Raw genomic sequence first — 22,135 nt, 5'->3', positions numbered from 1 at the left:
TATACTATATAATCCTATGTAAGCACTATGTAAATAATTGTTACAATGTGTTGTTTAGGAAATAATGACCAAAAAACCTGTACATGTTGAATACAGATGTATTTTTTTGTTCAATATCTTTGATCTGTGACTGGTTGCATCTAGAAATGCAGATCTTCTGGATATAAAGGGTCTACTCTACTGGGGGAGTTAGAATTCACTTACTCATTTGGTAAGTACTAACTGAAGTTCTAAAATGTATTAAGATGAAGGGAAAGAATGGTCACTTCTGCTCATGGAAAAGACCTAAATTTGCCTCCTGGTGGTGTCATTTCCTTGCTGTGTGATTTCAAAGAAAGCCACTAGCCCAAAGTGGGAGTCCCTGCACCTGAATTCCCTCACTGACAAAACGAGAGAGCTGGGTCAAGTTCACTCTCGCTTCTAAAATGATTCTCTGATGAACACTGAGAAAAATGTGCTCTTCGAGTTTACCTGGGTAGAATTTGTGGTTGGTGCATTCCAACTTCCCTCCCTTCCTGCCTTCTTCTAACTCAAGTACCCTGGTCCCAGAATATACTGAGTTAATGATTCCATACTCGGAAGAAGAGTGCTCAAATAATAGTCCCATTAGGCAGCAATTCCCTTCTCCCTGAGTAATAAAATCACACATTTATGACTTGCATGAAATAAAAACCATGAGCTTGGGTGTTTCTGTGAAAAATCTGTCATCTCTCTGTGAAAACTGGTTTTTATCACTCAGAGGGTTACTGTAATAATCATAGACTTTTTAACACCATTTTTTGCTCATTCTTTCCCTCAAGAAACAATGGAATTTTTATGTCTTTCTTTATGACCCATTATGACACAATTGTGAAAATATTAACTGTTGAAGGGTGAGAAACATGGCTGGCACCAGAGAAATTCTTCTTCTTCTTTCTCTGTCTCCCCCCCCACCTCTGTAACTATTGATTTTCAAAATAAATAATTCTTATAAAAATAAAAATTTCTGGTGTACACCTCAAATTTCAATGCAATTTGAAAACCAGTAATAAAATCCCAAAGTGACTACTTCTTCCTTGACAGGAATTTTTTTTTCCACTTCTGATGCTCTCCCAGTCTCTTTACTTGGGAAACAGTAATCCTGTCCTAGCTGGTGCTGCTGACTTTTCTCCCTGTCATCCTTTCTGTATCTCATACAGTTATGCTTTTCCCAAAACAGTGTTTCCCTTTGGTTTCTCCTCTGTTCTGAAGCCTTCAGTAAGATCCAGTGTCTCCCATATCTCCAATGCTTTGCTGATTTTTAGGGTGTTGAAGAAACCTTCAAATTTATCAAACTCCATTTCCTGCCTTTCCCTTAAACACACCTCTAGTTTAGACAATTCTCATTTACCTCACCAAGATTGGGTTTATTTTTAACTTTCCTATCTCTCTGCACTTAGACAGGTTTTTAAACTACCTTCTGTTTATCTGGATCTTATTCATTAAAAACCAATTCTCAGCTCTCATTCTTCTACATGAAGTTTACTTTGATCACTCCAGCCTGTGACCTTGACAGAATTTTTTTTTTACCACTTTGAATTTCTGTTGGTCTCTCTCTTCTGGTTGAATGTCATCTTGGATTGTTCTTGAATACTTTAATGAAGTTAATCTCATTTTTCTGATTAGATTGTAAGCTCATAAAAGCAGAGACTTGTTTCAAATGCACAGAGAAGCTAATTTTTGTGATTTGTATCCCTCATTGTCTGACAAAAGATAAAACTTACCTTCATTTGTTTTAAAATCATCTCCCCCCTGAAGAAAAGAAATATTTACTTATTGTCATTTATTTGAAAGGCAGGGAGACAAGGGGAGACAGATGTCAACTGCTGGTTCTCTCCCTAGATGCTTACAACAGCTAGTCTGGGCCACATTGTAGTGCAGATCCTGGAACTCAATATGAATCTCCTGAATGAGTGTCAAGTATCCAAGTTATTGAGCCATCACTACTACTTCCCTGGGTGTAAATTAACAGGATGCTGCATTAGAACCAGAATTCAAACCCAGGCATTCTTTAAAGTCTATGGAGTCCTTTCATGTATATTTTGATTTTTCAAAAAAGATTTACTTATTTGAAAAATGGAGAGGGATGGAGAGAGAGAGAGAGAGAGAGAGAGAGAGAGAGAGAGAGAGGTCTACCATAAGCTGATTCACTCCCCATTGGCCTCAAAAGCTGAGCCTGGGCCAGGCTGAAGCCAGGAGGCAGGAGCTTCCTCCAGGTCTCCCAACATGTGTGCAAAGGACCAAGCATTTGGTCCATTTTCCGCTGTTGTCCCAAGCACATCATAGGGAGCTGGATTGGAAGTGAAGCAGCTGGGACTTGAACTGGTACCTATACGGGATTCTGGCATTGCAGGTGGTGGCTTAACCTACTGTGCCACAATGCCAGCCTTGTATATTGTCATTGAAACCAATTCCTACCAGAGATTAATTATTGTATATTCTCAATGAAAGAAAGTAGCTGCTGACCATTCTCTGTAGAGTTGAAACCACCATGGAAAAGGCCCAAGTCCCCATTTGAGTAAGCAAATATATGTCATGAGAACACTGTGGTAATATGAAAGATTTCTTTTTTCATCAAAACTTCTATCAGTATGAGAAGGGTTTAAGTGGAAGTGAGCTACCCTGCACAAGGAGCCCTGAGTTGTCTGGGAATGAAGCAACTGACTTCTTTTCCCCGGCTGCTTGTCCCTGGATTCAGTACTCGAGAGCTCTACTGGTGTGAGAATGGCCCTGCCTACCACCAACTGTGATATGGTAACAAGAGTCTTTAAGGGGATTGCACTAGTTTTTTTTTTTTTTTTTTTTTTTTTTTTCATAATGAGATTGAGGTCAGACTCCCTTCGGGGTTTTTATTTTATTTTATTTTATTTTATTTTTTTAACTTTTATTTAATGAATATAAATTTCCAAAGTACAGCTTATGGGTTACAATGGCTTCCCCCTCCCAAAACTTCCCTCCCGCCCACAACCCTCCCCTTTCCCGCTCCCTCTCCCCTTCCAATCACATCATGATTCATTTTCAATTCTCTTTATATACAAAAGATCAGTTTAGTATATATTAGGTAACGATTTCAACAGTTTGCCCCCATATAGCAACACAAAGTGAAAAAAAAAATACTGTTGGAATACTAGTTATAGCATTAAATAAGAGTGTACAGCACATTAAAGACCGAGATCCTACATAATATTTTTTAAAAATTAATTAATTTTCTATGCCGTTTCCAATTTAACAACAGGTTTTTTTTTTTCATTTCCAATTATCTTTATATACAGAAGATCGATTCAGTATATAATTAGTGAAGATCTCATCAGTTTGTACCCACGCAGAAACACAAAGTGTAAAAATACTGTTTCAGTACTAGTTATAGCATCACTGCACATTAGACAACACATTAAGGACAGATCCCACATGGGATGTAAGTACACAGTGACTCCTGTTGCTGACTTAACAATTTGACACTCCTGTTCATGGCGTCAGTAATCTCCATAGGCTCTAGTCATGAGTTGCCAGGGCTATGGAAGCCTTTAGGGTTCGCTGACTTTGATCTTATTCCGATAGGGTCACAGTCAAAGTGGAAGTTCTCTCCTCCCTTCGGAGAAAGGTACCTCCTTCTTTGACGGCCCCGTTCTTTCCACTGGGATCTCACTCACAGAGATCTTTCATTTAGGTCTTCTTTTTTTTCTTTTCCATGGTATCTTGGCTTTCCATGCCTACAATACTCTCATGGGCTCTTCAGCCAGGTCCAAATGCCTTAAGGGCTGATTCTGAGGCCAGAGTGTTGTTTAGGACATCTGCCATTCTATGAGTCTGCTGTGTATCCCACTTCCCATGCTGGATCTTTCTCTTCCTTTTTGATTCTATCAGTTAGTATTAGCAGACACTTGTCTTGTTTGTGTGATCCCTTTGTTTCTTAGACCTATCCAAGCCATCGAATATGAACTGAAATTGATCACTTGGACTAGTGAGATGGCATTGGTACATGCCACCTTGATGGGATTGTATTGGAATCCCCTGGCACATTTCTAACTCCATCATTTGGGGCAAGACTGATTGTGCATGTCCCAAATTGTGCATCTCCTCCCTCTCTTTTTCCACTCTTAAATTTAACAGGGATCACTTTTCAGTTAAAATTTAAACACCTAAGAATAATTGTGTGTTAATTACAGAGTTCAACCAATAGTACTAGAACAACAACAACAACAACAAATACTAAAAAGGATAAAGTATTACATTGTACATCTAGAGTCAGGACAAAAGCTGATCAGGTCATTGTTTCTTATAGTGTCCATTTCACTTCAACAGGTTTCCCCTTTGGTGTTCAGTTGTCGCCGATCAGGGAAAACAAATGATATTTGTCTCTTTGGGACTGGCTTAATTCACTCAGCATGATGCTTTCCAGATCCTTCCATCTTGTTGCAAATGACCGGGTTTCATTGTTCCTTACTGCTGTATAGTATTCTATGGAGTACATGTCCCATAATTTCTTTATCCAGTCTACTGTTGATGGGCATTTGGGTTGGTTCCAGGTCTTAGCTATTGTGAATTGAGCTGCAATAAACATTAAGGTGCAGATGGCTTTTTTATTAGCCAAATTAATTTCCTTTGGGTCAATTCCAAGGAGTGGGATGGCTGGGTTGTATGGTAGGGTTATGTTCAGGTTTCTGAGGAATCTCCACACTGACTTCCATAGTGGCTTAACCAGTTTGCATTCCCACCAACAGTGGGTTAGTGTCCCTTTGTCCCCACATCCTCTCCAGCATCTATTGTTGGTAGATTTCTGGATGTGAGCCATTCTCACCGGGGTGAGGTGAAACCTCATTGTGGTTTTGATTTGCATTTCTCTGATTGCTAGTGATCTTGAACATTTTTTCATGTGTCTGTTGGCCATTTGGATTTCCTCTTTTGACAAATGTCTATTGAGGTCCTTGGCCCATCTCTTCAGTGGGTTGTTTGTTCTGTTGTTGTGGATTTTCTTGATTTCTTTGTAGATTCTGGTTATCAACCCTTTATCTGTAGTATAGTTTTAAATATTTTTTCCCATTCTGTCGGTTGCCTATTCACTTTCCTGACTGTTTCTTTTGACGTACAGAAACTTCTCAATTTGATGCAATCCCAAATGTTAATTTTGATTTTGACTGCCTGTGCTCCTGGGGTCTTTTCCAAGAAGTCTTTGCCGGTACCTATATCTTGCAGGGTTTCTCCAATGCTCTCTAATAATTTGATGGTTTCGGGTCGTAGATTTAAGTCTTTAATCCACGTTGAGTGAATTTTTATGTAAGGTGAAAGGTACGGGTCTTGCTTCAAGCTTCTGCATGTGGAAATCCAATTTTCCCAGCACCATTTATTGAATAGGCTGTCCTTATTCCAGGAGTTAGTTTTGGATCTTTGATCAAATATAAGTTGGCTGTAGATGTTTGGATTGATTTCTGGTGTTTCTATTCTGTTCCATTGGTCTATCCATCTGTTTCTGTACCAGTACCATGCTGTTTTGATAACAACTGCCCTGTAGTATGCCCTGAAATCTGGTATTGTGATGCCTCCGGCTTTGTTTTTGTTGTACAAGATTGCTTTGGCTATTCGAGGTCTTCTGTGTCTCCATATGAATTTCAGCATTATTTTTTCCAGATCTGAGAAGAATGTCTTCGGTATCTTGATTGGTATTGCATTGAATGTATAAATTGCTTTTGGGAGAATGGACATTTTGGTGATATTGATTCTTCCAATCCATGAGCATGGAAGATTTCTCCATTTTTTGGTATCCTCTACTATTTCTTTCTTTAAGGTTTTGTAGTTTTCATCATAGAGATCTTTAACGTCCTTGGTTAAGTTTATTCCAAGGTATTTGATTGTTTTTGTAGCTATTGTGAATGGGATTGATCTTAGAAGTTCTTCCTCAGCCGTGGCATTGCCTGTGTATACAAAGGCTGTTGATTTTTGTGGATTGATTTTATATCCTGCTACTTTGCCAAACTCTTCGATGAGTTCCAGCAGTCTCTTAGTAGAGTTCTTTGGGTCCCCTAAATAAAGAATCATATCATCTGCAAAGAGGGATAGTTTGAGTTCTTCCTTCCCGATTTGTATCCCTTTAATTTCTTTTTCTTGCCTAATAGCTCTGGCTAAAACTTCCAGAACTATATTGAATAGCAGTGGTGAGAGTGGGCATCCCTGTCTGGTACCAGATCTCAGCGGAAATGCTTCCAACTTTTCCCCATTCAATAGGATGTTGGCCGTGGGTTTTTCATATATTGCTTTGATTGTATTGAGGAATGTTCCTTCCATACCCAGTTTGCTTAGAGTTTTCGTCATGAAAGGGTGTTGTATTTTATCAAATGCTTTCTCTGCGTCTATTGAGAGAATCATATGGTTTTTCTTCTGCAGCCTGTTAATGTAGTGTATTACGTTGATTGTTTTGCGGACGTTGACCATCCTTGCATACCAGGGATAAATCCCACTTGGTCTGGGTGGATGATCTTTCTGATGTGTTGTTGCATTCTATTGGCCAGAATTTTATTGAGGATTTTTGCATCTATGTTCATCAGGGATATTGGTCTGTAATTCTCTTTCAATGCTGCATCTTTTTCTGGCTTAGGAATTAAGGTGATGCTGGCTTCATAGAAAGAATTTGGGAGGATTCCCTCTTTTTCGATTGTTCTGAATAGTTTGAGAAGAATTGGAGTTAGTTCTTCTCTAAATGTCTGGTAGAACTCAGCAGTGAATCCATCTGGTCCTGGGCTTTTCTTTGTTGGGATGGCCTTTATTACTGTTTCAATTTCTGTGTCAGTTATGGGTCTGTTTAGGTTTTCTATGTCTTCCTGGCTCAATTTAGGGAGGTTGTATGTGTCCAAGAATCTGTCCATTTCTGATAGATTTCCCTGTTTGCTGGCATACAAGTCCTTGTAGTAATCTCTGATGATTCTTTTTATTTCTGTGGTGTCTGTTGTTATGTTTCCTTTTTCATCTCTGATCCTATTGATTTGGGTCTTTTCTCTTCTTTTTTTAGTTAGTTGGGCCAATGGGGTGTCGATTTTGTTTATTTTTTCAAAAAACCAGCTCCTCGTTTGGCTGATTTTTTGTAATGTTTTTTTGGATTCAATCCTGTTGATTTCTTCTTTGATTTTAATTATTTCCCTTCTTCTACTGGGTTTGGGTTTGGTTTGCTGCAGATTTTCTAGATCCTTGAGATGACTTGAAAGCTCATCTATTTGGTGCCTCTCCAATTACTTGATGTAGGCACCTATTGATATAAATTTTCCTCTTAACACTGCTTTTGTTGTATCCCATAGGTTTTGGTATGTTGTGCTGTTATCCTCATTTACTTCCAGAAAATTTTTGATTTCTCTTTTAATTTCTTCTATGACCCATTGTTCATTCAGGAGCATGTTGTTCAATCTCCATGTGTTTGCATGTGCTCTGGGGATTCCCGAGTTGCTAATTTCCAATTTCATTCCTTTATGGTCTGAGAAGCTGCATGGTATGATTCTAATTCTTTTGAATTTGCTGAGACTTGCTTTATGGCCTAGTATGTGGTCAATCCTAGAGAAGGTTCCATATACTGCTGAGAAGAATGTAAAGTCCTTAGATGTAGGATGAAATGTTCTGTAGATATCTGTTAGATCCATTTGGGCTATAGTGTCATTTAAATCTACTGTCTCCTTGTTGATCTTCTGTCTTGTTGATCTGTCTATCTCTGAGAGTGGAGTATTGAAGTCCCCCAGTACTATTGTATTGGGGTCTAAGTCTCCCTTTAAGTCCCTTAACAAGTCTTTGAAATAAGCTGGTGCCCTGTGATTCGGTGCATATACATTGATAATTGTTATATCTTCCTGTTGAATGGATCCTTTAATCATTATATAGTGCCCCTCTTTGTCTCTCCTGACAGTTTTTGTGGTAAAGTTTATGTTGTCCGATATTAAGATGGCTACACCCACTCCTTTTTCATTTCTGTTGGCATGGTATATCTTTTTCCAGCCTTTCACTTTCAGTCTGTATGGATCATTGTTGGAAAGATGAGTTTCTTGTAAGCAGCAAAAAGATGGGTTTTGTTCCTTAACCCAATCAGCCAATCGGTGTCTTTTAACTGGACAGTTCAAGCCATTAACATTCACTGTGACTATTGAGAAGGAGTATCTTTGCCCTGCCATTTGCCAAAGATATTTTCTAATATCTGGTTTGATATTCCTGTGATCTTTTGCTGTGAGGTTTCCTACCTTTACCTTCTTTCATATTGGTGACCGTGTTTCTGTGTTTCTGTATGTAACACATCTTTAAGCATCTTTTGCAGGGCTGGACGAGTGGCGACAAATTCTTTCAATTTCTGTTTGCTGTGAAAGGTCTTTATTTCACCTTCATTCACAAATGAGAGCTTTGCAGGATATAATATTCTGGGCTGGCAGTTTTTCTCTCTTAGTACCTGGGCTATATCTCGCCATTCTCTCCTGGCTTGTAGGGTTTCTGATGAGAAGTCAGCTGTGAGTCTAATTGGAGATCCTCTGAGAGTAATCTGGCGTTTCTCTCTTGCACATTTTAGGATCTTTTCTTTGTGTTTCACTGTGGTGAGTTTGATTACAACATGTCGTGGTGAGGATCTCTTTTGGTCATGTTTATTAGGGGTTCTATGAGCTTTCTGTACTAGGATGTCTCTGTCGTTCTCCACACCTGGGAAGTTCTCTGCAAGTATCTCTCTAAAAAGTCCTTCTAATCCTTTCTCCCTCTCCATGCCTTCAGGAACTCCTAGAACCCGAATGTTGGGTTTTTTAATAGTGTCCTGTAGATTCCTGACAGTATTTTTTAGATTTCTGATTTCTTCTTCTTTTCTTTGATTTGACTGTTTCCTTTCCTGTTCTCTGTCTTCTAATTCCGATATTCTCTCTTCTGCTTCACCCATTCTGTTTTTAAGGCTCTCTAATGTGTTTGCCATTTGATCTATTGAGTTCTTCATTTTATTGTGGTTTTTGGTCACTATCTCAGTTTCCTGTTGTACTAGTTGTTTCATTTGATTTTGATTCCTCCTTAATATTTCATTTTCATGGGAGAGATTTTCTATCTTGTCCATTAAGGATTTCTGTAGTTCAAGAATTTGTTTTTGAGAACTTCTTAATGTTCTTATCAATTTTTTGAGATCTGCTTCTTGCATTTCCTCTATCTCTTCATCTTTGTAATCTTGCATTGGCGTGTCTTCTTCACTTGGGGGCGTCATAGTGTCTTCCTTGCTCTTGTTACCTCGGCTTCTATGTTTGTTGTTTGGCATGTTGGAGAGAATTTATGGTTTTTTTTTTTTTTTTTTTTGCTGTGGTGTTTTTTCTCTCGTTATACTATGCCTCTAAGTGAGCTGTCTGCTTTGTTGAATCCTTAGGGGCTGTGATGGGTGTGGCCAGAGAGCTATGCTTGATTTTTCAGGTTTAAGGCTGTGTAAAGAGCGACTCTCCCAGATTGCTCACTCACTTGCTCCTTGCTGGCTCTCTCTCTCTCTCTCTCTCTCTTTTTTTTTTTTTTGACTCAGTTGGGAGTGGAGTTGAGGGTAGTTGAAATCTGTCCTCTGTGAGTATTCGTTTGATCTACCCCTGGGACCACACAAAGAGTTTATGCAGCCCTCAATGTGTTCTCGAGTTTCGCTAAAGTTACTGATTTTGGCTGCGCTTTACATATGTAAAATCATGGTGCTCTTTGTTTTGCTTGGTGAGTGAAGGGAGAGGCCTCTGTTCCCCCCCCACCAATGTCTCGGGTTTCTGAGGTCTTTGTCTTACCCTCCTCCGGTTCCTGCGCTGGCGAGATTCTGTGGCTCTGGCTCATCTCCCGCCGCTCGGCTCGTCTCGGTTGGTTTTCCACGCGGTGGGCTCCCTGTAAATCCTCTGTTTCACATCCACTAGATCCGGAAGCGTTTCCTCTGCAGTTTTTTTCTTGAGTCTTTTCCTGAGGCTACAGTAATTCCACTTTTATGAAACTTTATTTTCCCAAACTAAGGCGCACGTCCTCACTATCCGCCATCTTGGCTCCGCCCCCCGGGATTGCACTAGTTTTGAGAAAGATAGCACTTACAAGGAGGAAAGCAGACTTTATTTTCCATATTTTAGGCAGCAGATACATCTAGATTATATAGTTGTTATGTGGCACTGGCTTTAATTAAGTTACTTCTCCTTGGGGACAACTTGTCCTGAAGAACAAAAGGCTTGGAAGATCTAAAAGTTGAGGACATGGCAGAATATCCTACCAAAGTGGCTGAGTAAAAGAAGTAAGAGTTCTTTGATCTTGGTACCCAACCCTCCCCAGAGTGGAATGGGAAAGAAAAGGAAGGAAAATTTGGCTTGGCTACTGTGTTTTGTCCATGATCATCCATGATCAACTAATCCAAACACAGCCTCTACTCAGTAGCTCTCTACCAATGTTGCCATGCACACGCACACACACACACACATAGATCAGTCTTCCATCAGCTTGTTCACTCCCTGAAAGGATAAAATGTACAGGCCTGGGACAAGCAAAAGCCAAGAGCCATGTACTCCATATGCGTCTCCCACGTGGGTGTCAGAGGCTCAAACCTTGGGCCAACCTCTGCTCCTTCTCTTAGTAGGGGCTGGGTTGGAAGTGGAAAAGCTGGGACTTGAACTGGTGCTCTTATAGGATAATCCTTAATTTCTTTGGTTAAATTTATTCCTAAATATTTGTGTTTCCTGTGGCTATTGTGAATGGGCTTTCTTTCTTGTTTTTTAGCAAGTTCATTATTGGCATATAAAAAGGCTACTGTTTTGGTTTTTTTTTTTTTTTTTGGTATGTTGATTTTGTAACCTGTAAATTTAATGAATTGGTTTATCAGGATTTAATTTTTTACCTTATTTTTTTTTTTACCTAGGAACCTTTTATTTAAGATACAAACTTCATGAATTTCATATATACAAATTTAAGAACATAGTGATTCTTCCCACCCTACCCTCCCTCCCACATTCCCACCCTTCTTTTTCCTCCCTCTCCTATTCCCATTCTTGATTTTTACAATGATCTATTTCAATTAACTTTATACACATAAGATTAATCCTACAGTAAATAAAGAGTTCAATAAATAATATAAGAAAGAAAAAAAACTCTGTTCCTCAATAGTCAACAGACGAGCAGTTCAAAATCATCGTCCCTCAGTGTCCATGGATTGATTTCTGGAGTTTATATTCTGTTCCATTAGTCTAGATGTCTATTTTTGTGCCAGTACCAGGTGGTTTTGTCTACAACTGCCATGTAGTATGTCTTGAAATCTAGGTTTATGATGTCTCTGGCTTTGTTTTTGTTGTGTAACATTGCTTTAGCTATTCGGGCTCTCCTGCATTTCCATATGGATTTTAGCATAGTTTTTTTTTTTCTAGATCTGAGAAGAATATCATGGGTATTTTGATTAGAATTGCATTGAATCTGTAGATTGCTTTTGGTAGTGTGGACATTTTGATGATATTGATTCTTCCAATCCATGAACATGGAAGATTTTCCATTTTTTCTGTGTCTTGTTCTATTTCTTCCTTTAATGTTTTTATCATTGTAGAGATCTTTGACATCCTTGGTTAAATTTATTCCAAGGTATTTACTTGTTTTTGTAGTTATTGGGAATGGGATTAATCTTTGAAGTTCTTTCTCAGCCATGGTATTGTCTGTGTATATGAAAGCTATCTATTTTTGTGTGTTAATTTTATTTATTTATTTTTTTGTCAGGCAGAGTGGACAGTGAGAGAGAGAGACAGAGAGAAAGGTCTTCCTTCCGTTGGTTCACCCCGCAATGGCCGCTGCAGCCAGCACACCGTGCTGACTCTAAGCCAGGAACCAGGTGCTTCCTGCTGGTCTCCCATGGGGGTTCAAGGCCCAAGCACTTGGGCTATCCTCCACTGCCTTCCTGGGCCACAGCAGAGAGCTGGACTAGAAAAGGAGCAACCGGGGCCGGCGCCGTGGCTTAACAGGCTAATCCGCCTTGCGGCGCCAGCACACCGGGTTCTAGTCCCGGTCGGGGCACCGGATTCTATCCCGGTTGCCCCTCTTCCAGGCCAGCTCTCTGCTATGGCCCGGGAAGGCAGTGGAGGATGGCCCAAGTCTTTGGGCCCTGCACCCGCATGGGAGACCAGGAGAAGCACCTGGCTCCTGGCTTCGGATCAGTGCGATGTGCTGGCCGCAGCGGCCATTAGAGGGTGAACCAACGGCAAAAAGGAAGACCTTTCTCTCTGTCTCTCTCTCTCTCACTATCCACTCTGCCTGTCAAAAAAATAAAATAAAATAAAAATTAAAAAAAAAAGAAAAAGAAAAGGAGCAACCGGGACAGAATCTGATGCCCCAACTGGGACTAGAACCCATGGTGCTGGCGCCGCAGGCAGAGGATTAGCCTAGTGAGCCGTGGTGCCAGCCATGTGTGTTAATTTTATATCCTGCCATTATACCAAAATCTTTTATGAGTTCCAATGTTCTCTCAGTGGAGTCTTTTGGATCCCCTAATCATAGAATCTGTCATCTGAAACTAGGGATGGTTTGGATTCTTACTTTCTAATTTATGTCCTTTTGATTTCTTTTTCTTGTAGAATGGCTCTAGCTAAAACTTCCAGGACTATGTTGAATAGTAATGGTGAGATGGTGAATCCTGGTTTGGTTCTGGATCTTAGCTGGAATGCTTCCCATTCAATAGAATGCTGGCTGTGGGTTTGTCATAAATTGCCTTGATTTTGTTGCGGAGTGTTCCTTCTATACCCAATTTGCTTAAGGTTTTCATCATGAAAATGATGTTATATTTTATCAAATGCTTTCTCTGCATCTGTTCAGATAATCATTCTTCTATTCAAATACTTTAGTTTATCAATGTGATGTAGCACATTGATTGATTTGCAAATGTTGAAGCATCCCTGCATACAAGGGATAAATCCCACTTGATCTGGGTGAATGATCTTTCTGATGTTTTGTTGGATTTGATTGGCTATTATGTTGTTGAGTATTTTTGCATCTATGTTCATCAGGGAAATTGGTTTATCATTCTCTTTGTTGTATCTTCTTCTGGTTTAGAATTAAGATGATGCTGGATTTATAGAAAGAGTTTGGGAGGATTGCCTCGCTTTTAATTGTTTTGAATAGCTTGAGAAGAATTGGAATTAATTCTTCTTTAAATATCTGGAATAATTCAGCAGTGAAGCCTGGACCTTTCTTTGTTGTGAGAATCTGTGTTGCTGATTCATACTCCGTCTTGGTTATTGGTCTCTTTAAATTTTCTTTGTTTTCCTGGCTCAAGGTTTGTGGGTTGCATGTGCCCAGGAATCTATCCATTTCTTCAAAAGTTTCCCAATTTGTTAACATACAACTTGTTGTAGTAATTCCTGATGATGATTTTTATTTCTGTGGTATCTGTTGTTACATTTCCTTTTTTATCTCTGATTATATTGATTTGGATCTTCTCCCTCTTTTTTTTTTGGTTAGTTGAGCAGTGGTGTATCAATTTTGTTTATTTTTTTAAAAAAACCAGCTCTTCATTTTGCTGATCTTTTGTATTGTTTATTTTGATTTCAATTTTGTTTATTTCCACTCTAGCTTTAATTATCTCTTTCCTCCTAATAATTTGGGTTTGATTTGTTGTTGTTTTTCTAGGTCCTTGAGATGCATTTATACCTCATTTATTTGATGCCTTTCCAATTTCTTGATATAGGCATCAATTGCTATAAACTTCTCTCTTAACACTGCTTTTGCTGTATCCCATAAATTTTTATATGTTGTATTGTCACTTTTATTGGTTTACAGAAATGTTGTGATTTCTTTTTTGATTTCTTCCATGACTGACTTTTTATTCAGGAGAGTGTTGTTCAGTCTCTACATGCTTGCATATGTTCTAGAGATTCTTGAGTTGCTGATTTCCAGCTTCATTCCATTTTAGTCAGAGAATATGCATGATATGATTTTGATTTTTTTTTGAACTTGCTGAAACGTGTTTTATTGTCTAGCATGTGGTCTATCCTAGGGAAAGTTCCATGCACTGGTGAGAAGAATGTGTATTCTGCAACTGTGCGATGAAAGCTTCTGTAGCTACTAGTTAGGTCTAATTAACTGTTGGTTTTTTTGCTGATTCTGCTGAAAGTAGAGTATTGAAGTCCTCATTTAATATTGTATTTGTCTATGTCTCCCTTTAGTTCCATTATCATTTCTTTTAAAGCCATGTGCCATGTAACTGGGTGCATATGTTTATTTTAGTTACATCTTCCTGTTGCAATGATCCCTTACTCATTACATAGTACACTTATTTGTTGCTTTTAACAGTTTTTTGCATAAGAGTATATTTTGTCTGATATTAGGATGTTTATACCAGCTCTTTTTTGATGTCCATTATCATGGAATATGTTTTTCCATCTTTTTATTTTAAGCCTATATTCCTTTGTTGGTGAGATGTGTTTCTTGTAGGAATCAAATAGATGAGTCTTGTTTTTTAATCCATTCAGCCCATCTGTATCATTTAACTGGGGAGTTGAGGCCATTTTCATTCAAGGTTACTGTTGATAATTAAGGAGTTGCCCCTGTTGTTTTTCAATAAATATTCCTATTGTTTACTTTGGATTTCCTTTGTACTTGTAGCGGGAGATTTTCTGCCTTCCCATTCTTTCATAGTGATGACTATGTTTCTGTGTTTCTGTGTGCAGCACATCCCTAAGCATCTTTTGTAAGGCTGGATGAGTGAAAACAAATTCTTTAAATTTTTGTTTGTTGTGGTAGATATTTATTTCACCTTTATTAATAAATGAGAGATTTGTAGGGTACAATATTCTGCATTGACAGTTTTTTTTTTCCCTTAAGACTTGGAATATATCTTGCTATTCTCTTCTAGCCTGTAGGGTTTCTAATGAGAAGTCCATTATGAGTCTAATTGAAGATTCTCTAAAAGTTATCTTGATGTTTTTCTCATGCATGTTTTAGAATCTTTTCTTTATGTTTACTGTGAAGAGTTTGACTACATTGTGTCATGGTGAAGATCTTTTCTGGTAAGTTCTATGTGCTTCCTATATTTCGATGTCTGTTTCTCCAAATTAGGGAAGTTCTCTTCCCTTCTAATGCATTCTCTTTTTCCACGACCCATATGTTGGGTAACTCACTCCTACAACCCATATGTTGGGTTGTTTTATAGTATCCTATAAACCTCTAACACTGTTTTTAATGTTTCTAGACAATTTCATCTTTTTTTGGTCTGACTATAAAATTTCCAGAGATTTTTCTTCTAGATTGGATATTCTCTCTTCTCTCTTACCAAGTCTGTTGTTAAGGCTTTCCACCACATTTTTAGTATGATCTATTGAATTCTTCATTTCTAATATTTCATTTTGATTTCTCTTTAAAAATATCAATTTCACAGGAAACATTTTAATTTGTGTCATGTATAGTTTTTTTAATTCATGGATTTGCTTCTAATTGCTTCTGAGTAATCCTGTGATTAATATTTTGAATTCCATTTCAAGCATTTCATTAATCTCTTCATCTTCACATTCCAGTATCGAACTGTTGTTGTGTTCTTTTGTGGGTGTCATGTTGTCTTCCTTATTCATTTTTCCTGAATTTCTACATTTACTTTTGGGCATTTGTTGACATACTTGTTGGGTTTTCCCTCTCTATTGGCTTTTGTATTGACAGAGTTAGACAATGAGAGAGAGAGAGATAAAGGTCTTCCTTTTGTGTTGGTTCACCCCCCAAATGGCCGCTGCGGCCGGGGTGCTGCCGATCCAAAGCCAGGATCCAGGTGCTTCCTCCTGGTCTCCCATGTGGGTGCAGGGCCCAAGCACTTGGGCCATCCTCCACTGCCTTCCCGGGCCACAGCAGAGAGCTGGACTGGAAGAGGAGCAACCAGGACAAAATCCAGCACCCCAACTAGAACTAGAACCTGGGGTACTGGCGCTGCAGGCTGAGGATTAGCCAAGTGAGCTGTGGTGCCACCCAAGAATTTGCTTTTATGACCATATGAAGAAAATTTCTCAGAAACTTGCACATAATTTTCAACTTCCTGGGGATCAAATTAAACATTTTCAAGATTGTCTATTGATCAGCATTGGAGACGATGATTCATTCCTGCCTGCCTGCCTGCCTTCTTTCCTTCCTTCCTTCTTCCTCCCCTCTCTCTTTTCCCTCCCTCTTTTCTTTCATTCTTTCTCTCTTTTTAAAGATTTATTTTACTCATTCAAAAGGCAGAGTAACAGAGAGAGGGAGGGACACAGAGAGAGAAGGATCTTCCATCCACTGGTTCACTCCCCAAATGTGAGAAATAGCTGGGGATGGACCAGGCTAAAGACAGGAGCCTGGAATTCTATCTCAGTGTGGGTAGCAGGGACCCAAGCCCTTGTGCCCTCTTCTGCTACCTTTACCTACACATTACCAGGGAGCTGGAGTGGAAGCGGAGCAGCTGTGACTCAAACTGACACTCCAATAAGGGATGCTGGCATCACTGGTGGTAGTTTTACCTGCTGAGCCACAATACCAGCCTCTGTTCTTTATTTCATTCTTTTCTCCCCTTTTACTAACAGCTTATTTCATTGCTAACAGGATTTTAGGAAAACTCATATTTTGCATGCTCTTTTCCTCATTATTTGTTTTGTGGTTTTAAGAAGAGATTTAAAAGAAATCTAGATCTACATAATTACCTTTCAGTAACTTGCTGAAATATCCAAAATCTAGCATTAAAAATATTTCCTAGAGATAAGCAGTCTTGAATTTAGATACTACTATAATTGTTTAACTTATAATCAGTAATATACAACTGGATAGGTTGTATGCTATATGGTGTTTCTATTATTAAGGGGGCAGAAATGAGCATTATGAAATACAAGGATGTAGTGTCACGACACTGATTGGTTAATTTCATATAAGTTACATTTATTCTCCAGTTGTTTATGGACCTTGCCTCTTACAATGTTACTAATGTCAGCTGTAGGTTATAGTGACCACTAAAAGCACCCACACAGTAATTTTGATTACTAATTTTGGTCCCTGTGCATTACCCCAAATTTATAAACTTACTTGGATGGAGAATTGGAGAGAAGGATAACTTTCAGTTGAGAACGACTATTGAAATTTCAATTTAATACAGATTTAATACTGAATACATGTGGATATATATGCACTAACTTAAATAATTATTTAATTTTAAGGCTTAATAAATTATCATAAGGCAAACACCTGGGACATCACCACTCAGGTAAAGAAGTAGTATTTTGTTAGCCCAGATAATCTGCCTATGTTACCTGCTCAATTACAATACTTTGATTGTACTCCTTGAAAATAACTACTATCCTGAATTTTATTTAATTCATTTATTTTTAAATTTTTATTTTACTTATTTCATTTACTTGAAAGGCAGAGAGCCAGAGAGGGAGGGATGGAGAGGAGAGAATATTCTTCTTCCACTGCTTCACTTCCCAAATGCCTGCAAGAGCTGAGAATAGGCCAGGCCAAACCCAGGATCCTGGAACACCAAGTAGTTCTCCCACATGGTGGCAGGGGCATAAGCATTTGAACCATCATTTGCCGTTTCTCTGTATGTACCAGCCACTGGATTGGAAGTGGCGTAACTGGGACTTGAACCAGCACTCTGGACAGGGAATATTGGCATCCCAAGTGGCAGCTTCACTTTCTGTGCCACAGTGCCTGCCTAGATCTTGACTTTTATAAAAATCACCTTTTGAATTTCTAAAACAGTTTTATCATCCAAAACATGTTTTCCTAGTCACTGTATATATATGTAAATATGTATATATATATGTATTTTTTTTATTTGATAGAGTTAGACAGAGAAAGAGACAGAAAGAAAGGTCTTCCTTCTGTTGGTCCACTCCCCAAATGGCTACTATGGTCGGTGCTGTGCCGATCCGAAGCCAGGAGCCAGGACCTTCTTCCTGGTCTCCTATGTGGGTGCAGGGGCCCAAGCACTTGGGCTATCCTCCACTGCCTTCCTGGGCCACAGCAGAGAGCTGGACTAGAAGAGGAGCAGCTGAGACTAGAACCCAGCGCCCACATGGGATGCCGGCGCCACGGGTGGAGGATTAACCAAGTGAGCCATGGCGCCGGTCCCTGTAGTTATATTTTGAACAAACTTTAAAAATACACTATGTCAACCTTTTTTTCTTTCTTTCTTTTTTTTTTTTTTTTGACAGGCAGAGTGGACAGTGAGAGAGAGACAGAGAGAAAGGTCTTCCTTTGCCGTTGGTTCATCCTCTAATGGCTGCCGCGGCCGGCACACTGCGGCCAGCACACCGCGCTGATCCGATGGCAGGAGCCAGGTGCTTCTCCTGGTCTCCCATGGGGTGCAGGGCCCAAGCACTTGGGCCATCCTCCACTGCACTCCCTGGCCACAGCAGAGAGCTGGCCTGGAAGAGGGGCAACCGGGACAGGATCGGTGCCCCGATATTCTCTCTATTCATCTCTCTTTTTCTTACAGTTGATCTGTAAGAATAATCTTAGATATTTATTTCAGACCTGGGACAGTCTAAATGTGAGATCAATATATTATTTGGAAAAAATTTGTGGTAATATTACATATATATTACAAATATAATCAATCTCTGTACAGTTTACTCAGAATCTGTCACTATGTTGCATTGGTTCAGAAAAAAAAATTGTCATTTTGTCTAGTTTCTATTTTGAGATACTGACCCTTGACTTTCTTTAATTAGCATGAGGACCAAAGAATGCATTATGTTAAACAGTGAACTAAATAATATTCTCAAGCAACAAGCTTTGATTTGCTTCCAAGGAAGCTATTAAAAGTATCTCTTTTCAGGCCGGCGCCGTGGCTCAATAGGCTAATCCTCCACCTAGTGGCGCCGGCACACCAGGTTCTAGTCCCGGTCGGGGCACCAGATTCTGTCCCGGTTGCCCCTCTTCCAGGCCAGCTCTCTGCTGTGGCCAGGGAGTGCAGTGGAGGATGGCCCAAGTCCTTGGGCCCTGCACCCCATGGGAGACCAGGAGAAGCACCTGGCTCCTGCCATCGGATCAGCACAGTGCGCTGGCTGCAGCGTGCTGGCCGTGGTGGCCATTGGAGGGTGAACCAACGGAAGGAAGACCTTTTTCTCTGTCTTTCTCTCTCACTGTCCACTCTGCCTGTCAAAAAAAAAAAAAGTATCTCTTTTCAGTCCGTATCTGTTTAAGAATGATCTCATCACTTCAACCATTTATACATCACCTTCTATATTAGGAATGATATAGAAAGTGGCTTTGGCTTCAACCTTCTCTCTGCCCAGTTGCTGTCTCATGACTTTTTCCTTCCAAATGAGAAAAAAAATCATCAATTTCTGGCATTATATTAGGTCATGATACAACATTTTGGAGTACTTTTTTTCTTTAATTCTCTAATTTAGAATGATTTTAGAATGTCAGCTTATGACACAATAAAGAAGGCAAATAGCTATTTATTTTTTAGAAGTTGGCATGTAAGTTGATTGCCTGGAAATCTTAGTGCTATTCAAAACGAACACAATTTGTTTTCAGATTATAAGAGCAATGCATATTCATTTTAGAAACCTTTTGGAAAAACACCAAAGTACAAATAAAACAGTTATAAAATCAGTTATAGTATAAATAGATTATTGACAGAGTCCATTTTCATTTTTTGGGTGTGCTTTATATTTTCTTAGCAAAGAATCTATTAATACATTATATTCCCAGGGTCATAGCAAATGCATGGCAATTACTACAACACAATTTTCTTTTAATTCTCCTGTTGATATGGCACTGATACAAAGAGAAGAGATTACATATAGTTCATAGCTACAATTCTAAGACTTTAATGATTAGGGCCAGCATGTCACTGTCACTGCTCAAATACTGTTCTCTTAGCCCTGGACAAAAGCTGTTTTCTAGTCTACCCTAGAGTGTTTTCCCCTCCTGCCATACATTTCAAACTCCATTATACACTTGTAAGAACTCACTCACCATGTGAACTCTTTTTTTTTTTTTGACAGGCAGAGTTAGACAGTGAGAGAGAGAGACAGAGAGAAAGGTCTTCCTTCCGTTGGTTCACCCCCCAAATGGCCGCTACGGCCAGCACGCTGTGCTGATGCAAAGCCAGGAGCCGGGTGTTTCCTCCTGGTCTCCCATGCAGGTGCAGGGCCCAAGCACTTGGGCCATCCTCCACTGCCTTCCCGGGCCACAGCAGAGAGCTGGACTGGAAGAGGAGCAGCCGGGACAGAATCTGGCACCCCGACTGGAACTAGAACCTGGGGTGCCGGCGCTGCAGGGGGAGGATTAGCCTAGTGAGCCGTGGTGCTGGCCAGCACATAAACTCTAGCACAATATATTTTTTGCTTGTATTCTAAATGAGTCTGTCTCTGTTGTACCAGTGTAACTCTCCCTAAGACTTGTGGACTGGAGAATCCAAGATGGCGGAATAGGAAGGGAGCACATTGATATTCTTCGGCAAGACACAGGTTAATAAAAGTGGAGATACTGCAGGGTCAAGGAAGAGTAGGGGAAGAAACAGCAGAGGAAACTCTTCCGGAACTAGTGATTCACAGTGGACCTGCGTGGAGAGCGTGGGAGCCCAAGTTCGGGACACCAGCAGCAGACTCAACGCACCAGCGCTGGAACGCGAGGTGAGCCGAACCTCCATAGCCCGAGACACCAGCGGGCAAGCGGAAAGAGGAGGCTAGAGGGAACGAGGCTTGAAACTCCGTGGGGAAAAGTTCACCAGGCTAACTAGAAGAGAGAGAGGGAAAAAAAAAAGTGACCGAAACGGACACGAGTTTCTCTCTCTCCGCTCATCCCTCAAGGGCGAGCAAGACAAAGAGCAGGCGCCATTTTGGACATACGTCATAAGCAGGGTGACCTCAGGTCTGCACCGGCCCTGAGCCTAGCAGAAAAACCTGACTCTGGGGGGAGGGGTGAAATAACAGGAGATTAGGATCTAACTTGGCAATCCAGTGGGAGACTGCAGGAGAATTGGAGCCCACACCGAGGGCAGCAGAGATTCCCTGTGTGGTCCTTGGGAAAGAGCTTCCAATCTCTGGCTCCTGTGGGTATATCATTTGCCTGCTAACTACCTCCAATTACATTCAGCTGTGCAGAATTACTTCCCTTTTGAATCAACAAAAGAAAGAGACATTTACCACACCTAACCTGGGAGTGTCATCTTGACACACCCTCAACCCTGAGGAACCAAACACAGCTCTCAGTCCACACCCATCTCAAGCCTCTAAGGCTCCACCAAAAGCAGACAGTCCACTTAATCTAGAGTCATAGTATAACAAGAAAAAAAAAACACCACAGTGAAGAAACCAAATATCTCCAACATGCCATACAACAAACGCAAAAACCGAGGTAACAAGAACAAGGAAGACACTATGACGCCCCCAAATGAAAAAGACACCCCAACTCAAGATTATGAAGATGATGAGATAGAAGAAATGCAAGAAGCGGATCTCAAAAAATTGATAAGAACATTAAGAAGTTCTCAAAAACAAATTCTTGAACTACAGAAATCCTTAAAGGACAAGATAGAAAATCTCTCTCGTGAAAGTGAAATATTAAGGAGGAATCAAAATGAAATGAAACAACTAGTGGAACAAGAAATGGTGATTGTGACGAGAAATCATAATGAAATGAAGAATTCAATAGATCAAATGACAAACACATTAGAGAGCCTTAAAAACAGAATGGGCGAAGCAGAAGAGAGAATATCAGACTTAGAAGACAGAGAACAGGAAAGGAAACAGGCAAACCAAAGAAAAGAAGAAGAAATTAGAAATCTAAAAAATATTGTCGGGAATCTACAGGATACTATTAAAAAATCTAACATTCGGGTTCTAGGAGTTCCTGAAGGCATGGAGAGGGAGAAAGGATTAGAAGGCATTTTCAGTGAGATACTAGCAGAAAATTTCCCAGGTTTGGAGGACAGAGGCATCTTAGTACAGGAAGCTTATAGAACCCCTAATAAACATGACCAAAAGAGATCCTCACCACGACACATCGTAATCAAACTCACCACAGTGAAACATAAAGAAAAGATTCTAAAAGGTGCAAGAGAGAATCGTCAGATTACTCTCAGAGGATCTCCAATTAGACTCACAGCAGACTTCTCAGCAGAAACCCTACAAGCTAGAAGGGAATGGCGAGACATAGCCCAGGTACTAAGAGAGAAAAACTGCCAGCCCAG

This window comes from Lepus europaeus, chromosome 4, assembly GCF_033115175.1.
Source record: "Lepus europaeus isolate LE1 chromosome 4, mLepTim1.pri, whole genome shotgun sequence".
NCBI lineage: Eukaryota > Metazoa > Chordata > Mammalia > Lagomorpha > Leporidae > Lepus > Lepus europaeus.
Note: the sequence above shows the minus strand (reverse complement) of the source record.